This window comes from Rhyacophila brunnea, unplaced genomic scaffold (assembly GCF_057557595.1).
Source record: "Rhyacophila brunnea isolate RB1 unplaced genomic scaffold, BYU_Rbru_1.0 scaffold_21, whole genome shotgun sequence".
Classification (NCBI taxonomy): domain Eukaryota; kingdom Metazoa; phylum Arthropoda; class Insecta; order Trichoptera; family Rhyacophilidae; genus Rhyacophila; species Rhyacophila brunnea.
Window position 1 is genome coordinate 23,017,523 of NW_028232871.1, and position 12,835 is coordinate 23,030,357.

The 12,835-nt window shown below is 32.8% G+C and overlaps 1 protein-coding gene across 1 annotated transcript in view; it reads left to right on the top strand.

The window, feature by feature from the left end:
* The first annotated feature begins 359 nt into the window (after nucleotides 1-359).
* Nucleotides 360-12,835, top strand: part of LOC147070863 (D-beta-hydroxybutyrate dehydrogenase, mitochondrial) — a 144,855-nt gene continuing 132,379 nt past the window's right edge. The window contains exon 1 of the mRNA XM_085948911.1: nucleotides 360-1,026. The gene's annotated coding sequence lies outside the window, so the exon portion shown is untranslated. The remainder of the gene's footprint in view (nucleotides 1,027-12,835) is intronic.

Below are 12,835 nucleotides of genomic sequence, written 5' to 3' on the forward strand. Positions count from 1 at the left end.
TTTAACTAATGGAAGTCCTTACTGTGAAAGTGGTTGTTATTAAGCTATGTAAATACCTACCTATGCATCTGGCTGAAAATCATCTAATAATTATTGCATAATGCAGTTGGTACATTGGCAGTTTATTATTGTTTCACTTCCTCGTTCCATGATCATAATTATAATAATTTATTAGATTATTCAAACAATTTCGAACCTCTCATCCCGACCGAGTGGACCGTTAGAATTCCATTATGACCAAATACCACCGGCGGACATTTCTCCAACGAACTAGCATACCAGTTGTAGGCTGTATACGTTTTATTTTGAATCCGCTCAAAGAAAAACATCACAGACCACGATGTAAACAGAAAATATTCAGTACGAAAGTAACATAGCGCGGGAACGGTCGTTTATCGTCATTGTGCGCATGCTCCGATCGGTTTTATTAAAAAATAGTGAAGTGTCACATCTTCGTGGTAAATTTCATAGAAATTATTTATAAAATAAATAATATCTTTTTAACCCTTTCTATGGAATCGATTTGAAAATAGAACGCGAGTTTTGTGTTTTCGCGATTTGCCTGAAAGGCGAAAATCGGTTGTAAAAATGTGAAAATTTATACCTATCATAAAAACGCGGTATTAATTTCGATTTGACACGCTTATTTAGAGAACTGTCAAAACATTTCAAATTTCGAATACTGACGACATAGACAAAAAGTGTGTTTCGTAGATGATGTAAAAAGTGCGAAAGTTATTGGAAGATTTTTCTTTATTAATAAAAAAAATATTGTGCTATTAAATATAATATAATAATCATTCTGCAATATATGTATTTTTTATGTGTGCATTATAATAAATTGAGTTTTGTGAAAGTTTTGTTTGTATTTGAATAAATACAGTATAATACAATAATATTATCTGTGGGTGTTTAAACTTGTACTGGAAAATTTTCTCTTTTGAATTTCAACTGCATAGTGTGTGTGGCTTGTCCATTGTATGTGACCACTATTTTGGAACTATCAATAGACGCACTTTCTTATTGGTAAGCCATTTTGAAACATTTTGATTTTACGACCGTTAATTGATTTTCATAGGCCGAATACTGGTTTTGATATGCAAGCCACTAGCTCAACAGATATAAATATTTCATTATTAATGACACACGTATTATTACGTTTACATACGTGAAACGAACTATTGATCTATTTTTTTTAGTTACGTCGGAAATAATATATTTTTTTGTTGTAGAATTTTATTTGTGCTTATCGAATAAAAATACGAAGCTTCTTTTTTTCGATTGATGTATCGAACAGTCTTTCTTTTCCACAAACTGGATGTTACCCATGTTATCTGGGTAAGGAAATCCTGTCACCCTATTAATTTGGAACGTCCATTTGGCGGGACCCTTCCGAAGTTCTCCCAAACATTATTCTTCTCCTTTTCGATTATTTCTTCTTGGCTGAAATTCATGACCACTTTAAAATGCAGCAATTTTCTGAGCGACTAAATCTCTCTACCCCTCGTCGCCCTCTGCTTCACTCATGGAAAAATGAAGACTATCCCCATCAAGCTCCTTCATTTGGTCGCGCCGGCGCTTTTCCTCTGTTTCGCCTTCCCTGGAGGCTACCCACAAGCACCAGTCTCTCCAGGTTATCTGGTCCGCACCTTACCGCTGCGGTCCCAGATCTTAAATGTTACCAAATATCATGAGCTAACTTATAATAGTAACATATTATATTTACATAAAACAGAACTAACGATCTCAAACAATAATTCAGTAAGTACTAGTTACTCGAACTTATCATATTACATTGTATTAGATATGATTATTAGTCGATATCAAATCTTTCAATCAAGCAGTTCACAAATATTTTCTCAATTGAATAATCGTTCTTCGCATATTATGTTTGTCCGCAATATACACAAAACCATCAAAATAATAAAGCCATACTATCATTTAATATTGAAACAATAAACAACCATTAAAACAGTTTTGTGTGTAATAATGATATATGTATCCATATAAAATCAGGGCTAGAAATGGAACGGAAATTTGTAAAATTATCGCTCCGTCTCGTGGAAAAAATATGTTGACCGTCTGAGCTAGATAGGCCATAGAATAGAAAATCTGACACACTTATTTTCATTAAATACACATACGATTTGATGACTATGTAAATATCTTCAGAAAATTTGTCGAGCGCTCCGGTTCGTAAGCTTTTCCATTTCGAGCGCTGTATAAAATTAAACTTAGTAGTTGGACATCAAACCAAATTAAAATACCAAACAACTACAAATGGTGATCCAGATGGAAAGTGATGACTAACTACACTATCACCTAGTATGCAGGTTGTTAAAAACTGTATATTGTAGTTGCGTAATTGTGTAAGTATGGGGTAGGGAAACCGTAAAAGGTTTGTCATTGAATTGAATCTCGCCGACAATCACCCATTTGTATTTTTGACCGTCCATTGTACTCGTAACATTCGCCCTATAAACTGAACAGTAGTATATATAATATACTGAACATCAGTGGCGCACCCAGGGGGGGGGGCAAGGGGCCCTGGCACCCCCCAAAAATGAAAATTATTAGAGTGATTTTAAACATTGAAATTGAAAGCCAATAAACTATACCTTTGGGCTTAGACAAATAAAAACACGGCAAAAAAATGATTTGTAATAATTCTCCAGCACCCTTTTTAGAAAAATTTCTAACACAAAAATTTCGAAACACTAATGTCAGGTTTTTTTAGAAACCCAATCCCTAATGGAACTGTCAAAAAATTCTCGGTGTCCACCCGAATTCCGGAGTGGTGTAGGTCATGGCTGGGCTTATAGGGCTCTAGTCTGGGGGCCCGGGCTGTGGGGGGCCCGGCGTGTCGGGTTGACCAGATAAGTGAGATAAATACACATCATAAATTAGCTTTAATAGTAAAAAAAAGTCGCCTGCGGCGCTATTATACTTCATACCCATGAACATTTTCAATTATTTATATAATTGTGCAAAATCGCCAATAATTCACTGTATAAGTACCCTTAATTTGAACTAAAACACAATTTGAAAAACGTTTATGTAGTTTTTCACACTGCCTTTAATCTTAGCGATAGGTAGGGGGCCCCCAAATATCCTAGCCTGAGGGTCCGCTTCTAGATGTGGGGACCATGGTGTGGGGACCATGGTGTAGGTACACCGAGTGCAATAGACAAAATACCGATAAACGAGAAATTAGGCTATGAAGAAGGAAAAGAGCCTATATGACTAATTTACATTCTCCTCCTTGGGCCCCCCCCAATATTAAATCCTGGGTGCGCCACTGCTGAACATATAGGTAGTAAATTAAAATTACATAGTAAGATTTAAATATCTATCTTGCATAAGCACGCATTTTGACTATTACACAATATTATAAAGATTAAAAATAGAGATGCCATATCATAATTTAATATTAACAACAATGACACTCCATACCTGAATAGTCATTGATGGCGTAGATAAAAATTATTAAGCACCTGCTCACTATAAATAGTATTGAAGAAAATTAAATATCACTATGATATTACAAAACGTAATTGTACAAAACTCATCAGAAATTATTCCAATCTATATTATTAATTAACTTCATATTTTATAGGCGTTTTCACCTTCTTTAAACACTTTTCCCAGTTCCAGTTGCTTTGGCCGAAATTATTTTACATTCATAGTTTGAAAACACAAAATCATTGAAAAAGATAATACGGCACCGGGTGGAACTCAGACCCGCATACTTGGATTAAAACTCTTGTGTCTTACCTAATTACGACGAAATCAAATAATAGTAGGTATATTCAAATAGTAATAGTAGAATATTCAGTTAGTAAGCACCTCAGAAACACACATACTTGAAAAAATCTTTAAAAAAGAAAATACGGCGCCGGGTAGGAGTCGAACCCGCATACCGTGGATTCAGGCCAACGTTCGAAATGACCGGAGCGCACCGGAACACAGCAACGAAGTCTTTTTCGTTAGACTTTCGCTTGAATATAGGAACTAGTATTTATATTCAAACGAATTGCTTATCAAATTGCGTTATTATTGGCAATCGGCTTTTTGTGGTTTGAATCAAAGTAAGTAGGTACCTAGTCAACGTCAGGATCTCGCCAAATGATTGTCTTAACGTACTTGCACTTGCTAATAATTTAATATAAGTACTATTTTTTTTGTTATTCAACAAATAGAGTTGAGAATATAACATTTAAACCCACCGTGTCACAGTCCACACATCTCAGTTTCGGCCGTTTTGTGCAGTTTCTCCATTTTCATATGCGACTATTGTTTCTTTATATTTTCTTATAAATGTTGTTTGACAAGATTTTTGGGTTTCCACCGTGTGTACTTCTTCCTTATTTACTCGACGTTTCCGGCTCATTACAGAGGCCATTATCAACAGATGATATGTTGATAATGGCCTCTTTTTGGATACACGGTGGAAACCCAAAAATCTACTACGATAAAAATAACCGTAAAAGCCTCAAACATTATATAGTCGTTTGACAAATTGTCGATACATTGACCTCTTTATTTTATCACACATAACTTTAATAGTAAAAGATTGAAGTGTTTTCATTAGAATTTTGGATTATCAGAGTTTACAGTTAATTTAATCAGTTACCTACATAAGTTGATTTTCTTTTTATCCATTCCTAAAAAAATCCTATAAAATATATTAAAAATCTTTTTTCGTCTATTGTCAAGTGTCTGTAACTATAAACATGATATGAAAATAAGACAATTAATAAAGGACCTCTGAAACGTCTAATTTGCAGACAAATTCTGAAATGAAAGTCTTTTTTTTTATATCAAACTGTAATAATATGCTTCATCGATTTTTGTAAACCACAGAAAGCATGAAAGTAATCAGCAGGTGACTTGTAGACACTGACTGACTTTGAGGCCCCCACGGTAAAAAAAAAACTATAAAATCCAACTACCAATGAACCTAGTTAAAATATCAACGTATCTCTTTCCTAGAATCACATCCTGTAAATATAAATAATTATTAAGTATTATTATAATTGACAGTGGTTTTAGTGCAAATACCTACGTATCTGATTGAGTGTTTATTTTATGTTATAGCACCATTTTGAAGTAAATTGCAGGGATTCGGTGATGCTTTGGGTAATATTCATGAAATATACGCATCTTTATGACGGATGTGGCCTCGAAGACCTGGCAGCAAAAATGGGAGGCCTCCACTAAGGGCAGACACACATGATAATATTATGTTCTTTCCAAAATGTTTTATGTTGATTGGAGATAACCGGTTTGACTCCTCATCACTACACCGGTCAATTCTTGACTGACCATAGTTGATTGGGTTCCAAGCTCTTTAACCTTGGACTTGTCACCCGACCAACAAGTCCATGTGGCTGAGAGGGTGCAAACTACATCCTCTGGAAAGATCCGAGAATGTGCTCCGAAAGGAAAGAATTGCTTATAAGTTGTTGGGCTCGTCGGGTCGTCCATCCTGGCCGCCGCAAAGGCTTATTTGTTGCGTTTAAAACTTTTGCCATGTTTTATTGCGGACGTAAAGATCTCTTCACATATTTTTGTATGTATTCATATTGTTTAAGCTTTGTTTTTTTGTACCATATATTTATTTATCAATTAGAATATTTTATTTATCTCACCGTGCTCTTCTCTCCCATAGGTACTTTTAATTAGAGAGTCTCTGTACATTCAGTCAAAGCACATTTGAGTGTGTAGTGACCTCAGTCTTAGGTATGTGCTCCTTTCACATTCCCAGGCGTAAAAAAAACTGCTGATCCTTCACATCCAAACATAGGGCCTCGTAATACGCTCGATTAACAGCGAGTGTGGTCCGGGCCAGGTTGGTTCAAAGGGGCTTTATTAATTATATGACTGGTTTGAACTGTTTCAAGGCCCCCTTGTAAATCTTCCGAATTAACTATTATCTTCGTCAAAGAAAATCACCACTCCATGAGATGCACAGGAAGAATATTATTTGGTAAGTACATGAACGATGTTTCTGTATTTTTTTTAACTGACTGCTGTACATTGTACGTCTAACAATATATTGTGGTAAGTAAATAATTTATACATTTTGTCGAAAAACTATGGTCTAATCTACTTAGTACATACCTAAAAATAATTCTTTTCTAAGATGAGTAGGTACCCATATTATATCTTAGGAATACATAAGTTGGACAGAACAGAATATAAATGTGTAATTAGGTAATAGGCTATTCTCAAACTAGTTTGTCATGTAAGAGGCGTTTTATAAATCGTGATAGAATTCAATTATAGCAGGTCATGAAAACAGATGACAGTTTAAAAACGTGACATGACTGACAACGCCAAATAAAACCGCCAAATATGTTAATATTATAATTTCATTGTCGTATGCTAAACTTTCTTTGGTATACTAGAATGATGCACATTGTGTTTTTCATTAATTTTCTCCATTTTGGTAGGTAGCTTTGAGTAGCCATAGGCCAGGAATGGCGAACCTATGGCACGCGAAATGATTTTGCATGGCACGCGAATGTTTTATTTTGAAGGAAAAAAATACATATAATAATAACAAAAAAGTTTTACAAATAAATATATAAGTATGTATATAATATTAAAACATAATGACAATATAGTCATTCGTATTTTCTTCGGTTTTTAATATTATTTTCACCAATATTATTTACCGATCGATGCGGAAACAGAAACGACAAAATTCATGCATAAATAACAGATCGCTTTGTAGTATAAAAAAAACAGGCAAATACTCTTCAAGAATAAGCATTACATTGTATTATATAGGTCGATCCTCACGCTTTATGCATCACATATAATATCATTGCACTAACCTCAACAGGCGGTGGGGAAGCGTGAACGAAGCGTGGTTAAAATTCTCCCACGACCAGGGAAAATAAAAAAAAATCAAAGAATAAAAGATACATAATATGCCTTCGGCTATAAACAGTGTGATAGAGCTTGTAATTTTTAAACTTTTTTAATAGGATTCTTAAAAACATTTTTTTCCTATGAAAAGTGCTCGGCACGTCAGACAGTCGAAAAATAATATTTGGGAAATTTCGGCACGCCTACGTAAAAAGGTTCGCCATCCCTGCCATAGGCCGATATTAGACTGTAAAAGATCTTTCACAAGGATGCTTTATAACATTTCAGTTATAAAAGACGTGAATAGAATTACACTGAATAAAATTTAAATATATAAAAGACAGTGTATATTTGTTTGATTTCCTTTTCCTATTTGGATCTGCATAATATAAAAAAATCAAAGTTTATTTGTTCAAATTAACTTTTATGTCAATTCCAAATTTGAATTTTCACGACAGATAAAGTTTACATACAGACCTACAAAATTATCTGTAGAATTACCCAAAATGGAACTACGAACTACCATAAGACGCCATTTTGAAAATTTTATTCGAATGTCTGATTTTGTCCAGTTCCTGTGACAGTGGCTCCCCCATCACATTCTTCAGAGATAAGTTTGTAGGTCTGTATCTATGTTAAATTCGATTTTAATTTCTTTTGTTTGACTTGACTGTCAGAATTATTTTCATCCTGGCATATAGATCTTTTAATATTGAATAAATTTATTTATTTTTACATATATTGAACTTTACAAATTAAAAATATAAGACGTTCACAACATGAGATTTAAAAAAAACAAAGAAATATATGCAGTATTAGTAAAACAGTATTAAGAGTAAGGAGTAAATAGGTACAAAAAATTTAATGTAGACCCTATTTTATAAATTTATAAAACAACGCCGACCTATACTCATCCTCACGTAGGTGGAATATATCAACATCCAATTCGAGATGGTTGAACAGAGTTATTGCCCTCCCAATTAGCATCACCAATGGCAGGTTAGTTCTGCACCTTGTGAGAACAAACAACTGATGCTGCCGATTTCTAATATAGGTATCACAGACACACAGGTCTAACATGTCTAACTAAATGTATATTGATCAATAAAGCGACCTCGTGCTTCAGCTAGTATTTTATAAAAGTCAAGTTTAAAAAATTGAAAACGAAGTGTAATTTCGGCTTTTCTGTTTATGTTTCCAATCTTTTATTTCTATTTTTGTAATCTGGGTGGTGATTATTTAATAGATTTTTATATGTTTCGTGTTTTACAATCAATAAACTTGTTGGCTAATTTTTTGCAGTCTTACATTTCGAGACGAGCTTTCACGAGATGAGCTGTCCCAGCCAGTCCAAAAATTTAACTCGATGTGCTTCACAGCAGCTTTTTGTACTCGAATCTCTTCTCACGCTTCCCTATGCATTTACCTCAACGTAAAAGCATTTGAATCTTTTGAAGTGTGCTGTAAGCCATTTAGATGTATTAATAATGCAAAAAGTTTTGAAAATTAATGGTAAGAATGATTATTCGGTCAAAAACAATGTTGACGAAACAATCGCGACGATAACAGGGCAATCATTTGACATTTATTTTAAAATGTTGTCATATAATTAAAAATATCCTTACTCAATAGGGAAAAAATACTGTATGTCATTGTATTATATTATATTTGTGTTTTTATCCAGGAAGTCGGGTATACTCTCACAATACTTCGATAACAACACAAGCGCTGCCGCCAATGTTCAAGTAAAACTTGTCGCATTCTAGTAATAATACATCTTTATACACTCAGCGTATTTTTTCTATTTGGTATTCTTATCCCTTGTTTTAAATTGTCGATGGTTATTGGTACCTTCATCACGACGAAGTACACACGTCAAATGACTATGCGACCTATGCGTCTCGCATTGAGTATTCGCCGATCAATTTCATGCAATCGAGGTTACACGTCCGAAGCAATTCTAACTTGTAACACCATTGTATCTTGAATTGCCATGCTTCCATGGCTGCGTAGCGTACCTAATACGCAAAGTGTTTGACTATAGTTGTTCTATCTGTGTATGTAGGTACATAATATTATAAAAAAATAATATATTTATTTTATAAATTACATGCTTCATATTTTCACCACTAGGTATCACTACTACCACAATCCACAGACAATAATAATTGAAAGGAGATAGAAAAGATCTTCATACAAGATTCAATGAGATTTTAATAAAATATGTAATACTATCGACAGAGGTTACTTGACGTAATTTGAATTTAAATTTTAATTGATTTTAGTTTTGTACTATTCCATTTGAATCAATATTTGCGACACGAGTTTCGTTTTTCGGCATATTCAGGCATTATCCATACTCGAAATGGCATATAAATATTTTATTATATTAATTTGTTTAATGAATGAGAAATAACTATAAAATCACGTGTCAATGTGCATTTGCCATTTGTGAGTGTTGAGTACACAGAAAAGTAGTTTGGGGGGGGCTCCATTTTGAAAAATTATCCTTATTATTTTTTTATCGATTTGGTGGTAGAAAGGGGCGAGGTTAAAAAATTACATGGTGTCACTGACCTGTACATTTATCCCTCTTACTGCTTATAGATTTCTGTCGCTTCAACTGCGGAATACCGCACTTTTCCATGTACATTATTCGTACCTACCCATACACTTCATACTTTTAGTCTAGCGATAAACATCAGGCCTGCACGTATAACTAAGGCCCTGTCGCATCTACAAGTGGCTATCGAATGCGTATTGCTTGATAGTCATAATTATTATGATCGTTGGTGTCAATTTGTTTTATCGGCGCTGTTTTGTCTTTTAGACAAGTTAGAATTATTAATAGGTATTAGTTGCACCAGTTCATGGGTGTCACGGGTCTTCGAGAGGTCCTTCCCCCTTGTGTGCTCGCCAAGCGCATGAAGATGCCGATAGGCGGAACCTGGCTCGCAAGAATGACTCAAATATAATTAATAGTACACAACTTAAACCAATTAAAATTGCAATGTGATTTTAGCTAGAATTAAAAACAGACGTCTATGTATTATTGACCAGTCGATTAATTTACATATCTAGTGAAACAATTTACCAAGTATATCTAGATGAAACTTCTTCAGTGAATGAATAATCCGCGAAAGCAAAATCCAAATTTAAAAAATCTTACATCAATTTTGAGAATAGTCCTCATTGAAACAAATCCTACAGTTATTGTGCAAGAAATATTTGAAATTTTGGATAAAATTTTAAACCAATCAAAATAATAATTCATAATAATTTCCTTGTTGTAGCAATACAATAAAATTAGTGTATAATGAAAATAAAATCTTGACAAACAATACCATATTATACAATGATTTCATATATTACGAATTACTTCAGTATTTATTGCGTTAGAGTTAGATGAACCTAAAATATTTGGATAGAAAATCTTGCTCAATAAAAAAATGCTCTGTAATGAAAACACTATGAAATGATAATAATTGTCTCATTTTCGAGTGAGTATAAAATTACGTCAATTTTTGGTTCTCAGATATGATGATAAATTATTATCTATGGCTTAATCTTAATCGATGTTCAAACTTCTGGTCTATGGTTGAAATATCCTAAATTATTCTACATTATTCTACAGAGACCGCATTGCTATTATTCAACAGTAGTTCTCAAAACATTCTGTATTCTTATACAATGTTTCTCAATCATTTCCCCGGCGGTAAACTTAACACACAATAATTTAACTATTCTGTTGTCGTATAATGAAGCGTTTCCCAAATATAACATAGCCACAGCCCAGTACTTATTATATTATATATTTTTTGTGTAGGTACTTGTCTGTAAAGCCCGAAGACAGACTACATTTAGGTCGTGGCACTGAATGGCGAATTACGGTGGTGTTGCTAGTTATTGATTATTTTAGAATGCAATGTGGTAATCTGTTTGCAATAAACAAAGATTTTCGATTGCAATATAACAAAACAATCATCTATTTCTACAATCTACCATATTGTATTCAAAATATGACCAATGACTAGCACTACCATCGTAGTTTACTAAATAATTACCGTGAGGCGCATCATATTTACAAATTAATTACATTACATAGGCATAGTGTAATATTGTACATAGGTAACACAAAAATCATAGTAAGTGGGTTGCCTTTTGGGTGACGGTGTAAGAAGGTTTAATTCTCGAGTATGGAGAAATATAGGATAAACTTGAACAAGTGATATTTTAAACAATTTGCTTTTGTGTAAGCAGGTGTCTCATCTATTCAAACGTGTGATATGTACCATAACAGCTAAAAAATGAATTAAATCGAAATATCGATAATTATAAATTAATTTACTGATCGGTAATGCAATTTGGTTAAAAAAAACGATAAACCGGTTTACCGAAAACAGGGAATGCATACTCTAATTTCAAATTATATGATACGAGTATGAAAATAGACGCACTATTTTAACTTAAAATAAATAAGATTTAGAAATAATTTTAAGAGATTATCTCGATTTAAATACAATAACATTTTTTTATTATTAGATTCTTTGATAGTAATCGAATCGTAAGCAGTTTTTGATTATTTATTAATGAGTTTTTGTCTTCAGTTATTGACCTCTACCACTAAACGGTAAATTAAATTATCTAACATCTCGATCTTGTATTGCAAAACAGTTTTTATAGCAAAGTGTTTAGGAATAATAGATATTATTAGATGAAATTATGTGCACAAGTAACTACATTGGCGTTCATAATATACTATATGGTAGGGTTATTGTACATTAGGTTTATTTAAAAAAAAATAGCCTTCATATTCGTTATTATATTATTAAAGTAGAATTGATGGTTTTCATTTATTTTTTATCGTAAGGAGCCCCAAAATTAGTATCATATCCAGCACATCCGGCATCTATCCCCCTACACCAGCCACTGTGTGTTTGTACTTATCCAGTTAAGTACCTACATATCTTTTCTAACCATTATTTTAAAGTGGAATTTGGTGAATAATTACTAATAAAAAATGTTGATAATCCGTCAAATTTTCTATAAATAACTATAGACACACAAGTTGACAACATCATAAAAACGAAACATAGGAATAAATAATTACGAGATAAAAAGAACTTTTTATATACCACGTTTTTAAATTTTCTGTTGAATCATATAAACTTGACAATTCTATGTATTAATAAATACTTTTTGTTGTTCTTGATAGAAATACTGAATAAATAAAGAATACTGAAATGTCATTTTTACATTTCATATTGATTTCCATAGTAACGCACGTATATATTAATAATTTAGTTGCTAGGACCCCCTTAGCAACCAATAATAGTGTTTTACTTTTTACGATTTTTTTCCGAAATAACTTTCCATACAAAACAGAATTAACAGAAAATGAATTCAATTCTGCTTAAAGATGGCTAAAAGTATTAAAAGAATGCATTGTAATTGTGTTCTGATATAAGAAAAGTTCCAAATGTCTATCTAGTCGGGAAGTTAGTTAAAAATCGATTATTGCAAGATTTGTATTGGAAAACAAGAAAAAAATTGTACTGGACACACAAGAAAAGATTTGTACTGGACAAACAAGAATACGAGCTAATAAAAACGTGGTAAAATCAAGATGATATTACTTTTTAATTACAACATTTAAATAGCATGCTAATTATATCGAATGGCCACCTAATCGTTACGCGCTGGAATAACCCATCAATACGTATTATTATGTTAAAATAAATTATGATATTTAATACAAAATATTTTATGATTTGTTATTTTTCTCCGTGATGGCCACATCGGCATATCTTTTAAATTGAGTATTTGAGATGGAATGTTTTTTTTAAATATACCTACAAATACACAGTACATATGGACAACAATAGATAACGTAAAAATGCCACAGGCCAGATTCGTTTTCTAGATCCCTATCGAAAAATCTTAGATCTGGCAAGAAAAC